Below are 2,809 nucleotides of genomic sequence, written 5' to 3'. Positions count from 1 at the left end.
TCTCTCTCTCTCGCCCTCTCTCTCTCTCTCGCCCTCTCTCTCTCTCTCGGCCCTCTCTCTCTCTCGGCCCTCTCTCTCTCTCGGCCCTCTCTCTCTCTCGCCCTCTCTCTCTCTCTCGCCCTCTCTCTCTCTCTCGGCCCTCTCTCTCTCTCGGCCCTCTCTCTCTCTCGGCCCTCTCTCTCTCTCGGCCCTCTCTCTCTCTCGGCCCTCTCTCTCTCTCGGCCCTCTCTCTCTCTCGGCCCTCTCTCTCTCTCGGCCCTCTCTCTCTCTCGGCCCTCTCTCTCTCTCGGCCCTCTCTCTCTCTCGGCCCTCTCTCTCTCTCGGCCCTCTCTCTCTCTCGGCCCTCTCTCTCTCTCGGCCCTCTCTCTCTCTCGGCCCTCTCTCTCTCTCGGCCCTCTCTCTCTCTCGGCCCTCTCTCTCTCTCGGCCCTCTCTCTCTCTCGGCCCTCTCTCTCTCTCGGCCCTCTCTCTCTCTCGGCCCTCTCTCTCTCTCGGCCCTCTCTCTCTCTCGGCCCTCTCTCTCTCTCGGCCCTCTCTCTCTCTCGGCCCTCTCTCTCTCTCGGCCCTCTCTCTCTCTCGGCCCTCTCTCTCTCGGCCCTCTCTGGCCCTCTCTCTCTGCCTGTGTCTGTTTATCTCTCTCTCTGTCTCCACTAAGTCCAAATAATAACCAAACCCTGTGGAAAAATCTCCTCTGTCAGCTTTCTGTGTGTTTGAGTGTCCAACCCCAGCTACTGCAGTGCCTGCTCTCTCTGTCTCACGTGCTGGCTGTCATTGTGCTGCTGTCTGAGCCCATCCTGCACCTTCTCTGGACAGCCTTCCCCCCCCTTAATGTGCAGAGCGCCTCAGTGTGGACGCGGGAGTCCAGTGGGTGTTCCCAAACACTTCTCCGTAGCTGTCTTCCTTTTACACTCTATCCCTCTGTGAATCCAGTTCACCTTCATTTACCAACTTCCTTAACTTACCCACTCGAGGATCCTTCATGGTCTGTGTACACACACCATCGGACTGTGTTTCCACATCCTGTTCAAATTGTGCTGTTTATGATGCATTCATAGAGATGTACAGCATGGAAACAGACCCTTCGGCCCAACCCGTCCTTGCCGACCAGATATCCCAACCCAATCTAGTCCCACCTGCCAGCACCCGGCCCATATCCCTCCAAACCCTTCCTATTCATATACCCATCCAGATGCCTTTTAAATGCTATAATTGTACCAGCCTCCACCACATCCTCTGGCAGCTCATTCCATACACGTACCACCCTCTGGGTGAAAAAGTTGGCCCTTAGGTCTCTTTTATATCTTTCCCCTCTCACCCTAAACCTATGCCCCTCTAGTTCTGGACTCCTCCACCCCAGGGAAAAGACTTTGCCTATTTACCCTCTCCATGCCCCTGATTTTATAAACCTCTATAAGGTCACCCCGCAGCATCCGACGCTCCAGGGAAAACCTCCTCTCCCTACAGCTCAAACTCTCCAATCTTGCCAATATCCTTGTAAATCCTTTCTGAACCCTTTCATGTTCCACTTTCAACGAACTATGAACTGGACCCAAGGTCTCTTTGTTCTGCAACACTTGCCAGGACCTTAGCATGAAGTGTATAAAATGCAGCCCCTTGCATTTATCTAACTTCAACTCCATTGCTGCTCCTCAGCCCATTGGCCCATCTGATCAAGATCCTGTTGTACTCTGAGGTACACCACCTACTTTGGTATTATTGGCAAACTCAGTGACCTCCTGACCTGTCCCACCTGTCAATCTCCCTTTGCACCTATCCACTCCGACCTATCACCTTTAACCCCACCTCCACCCACCTATTGTGCACTCAGCCTCAATTGCCCCGATGCTCCCAGCCTCATTCCTGATGAAGGGCTTTGGCCGGAAACATCGATGTTCCTGCTCCTCGGATGCTGCCTGACCTGCTGTGCTCTGATCTCCAGCATCTGCAGCCCTCACTGTCTCTGAGTGACCATACCTCCTATGCTCACGTGCAAATCATTCATATAAATGACAAAAAGTAGTGGACCTATCACCGATCCTTGTGGCACACCGCGGGTCACTGGCCTCCAGTCTGAAAAGCCACCCTGCACTACCACCTTTGGTCTCTTACCCTCAGGCCAATTTTATATCCAGATGGCTTGCTCTCCCTGTATTCTGTGCCACTTTTGTTAAAGTATATCATTTCTCCCCCCCCCTCCCCGTTCTGTATTCGGTGATCTCCCCTTGTCATCAGTCTGTCTCTGTCCTCCAGAACTCCGTCAGTGCTTCACCTGGTTGGCGGCCTGTTTTCAGATACGCCTGGTGCACTGCCGTAGTTCTGCTGCCAAGTCGCGCTCTGTGATGGACGTTGAAATCCCCCACCCAGACTGCATTCTGCAGCGTTACATGTGCTGTTCAACACGGAGGAGACAGATTCATGAAGCGGGGGGAGACGGGGCGGGTACAGGCTGAGAGAGTCAGGAGAAGGTTTAACCTGATACCATGAGACTGCCATGTGGGGCTGGGAGGATTCCTCGGTCAGGGCGGAGGGGAATGGATCTGCTCCCTTTGTTGCTGGGCGAGTTGCTGCAGCCTCTCAATCACTGATGGGACTGAGCAGCAACCTCCAGGCCAAATGGTCAAAAGCCATGTCTTTACAAAGCTGCCGGCATTGGAGACCCGGTCAGAGAACAACCCTTCGACACTCATCTATCCAGCTTTGGCTGGGCGCTGTACTCCTTACACCTCGGAGTGCAGAGTCATAACTTCTTGAAAGTGGAGTCGCAGGTAGATAGGATAGTGAAGAAGGCGTTTGGTATGCTTTCCTTTATT

The 2,809-nt window shown here is 53.9% G+C and overlaps 1 protein-coding gene across 1 annotated transcript in view; it reads left to right on the top strand.

The window, feature by feature from the left end:
- The window catches only part of LOC122546190 (60S ribosomal protein L5-like), a 7,126-nt gene that overhangs the window by 3,272 nt on the left and 1,045 nt on the right, over positions 1-2,809 (top strand). The window lies entirely within an intron of this gene.

The sequence above is a fragment of the Chiloscyllium plagiosum genome, unplaced genomic scaffold, assembly GCF_004010195.1.
Source record: "Chiloscyllium plagiosum isolate BGI_BamShark_2017 unplaced genomic scaffold, ASM401019v2 scaf_26943, whole genome shotgun sequence".
In the NCBI taxonomy this organism is placed as follows: Eukaryota; Metazoa; Chordata; class Chondrichthyes; order Orectolobiformes; family Hemiscylliidae; genus Chiloscyllium; species Chiloscyllium plagiosum.
The sequence above is the reverse complement of the archived record's forward strand: the minus strand, read 5'-3'. Positions and strand labels throughout refer to the sequence as shown.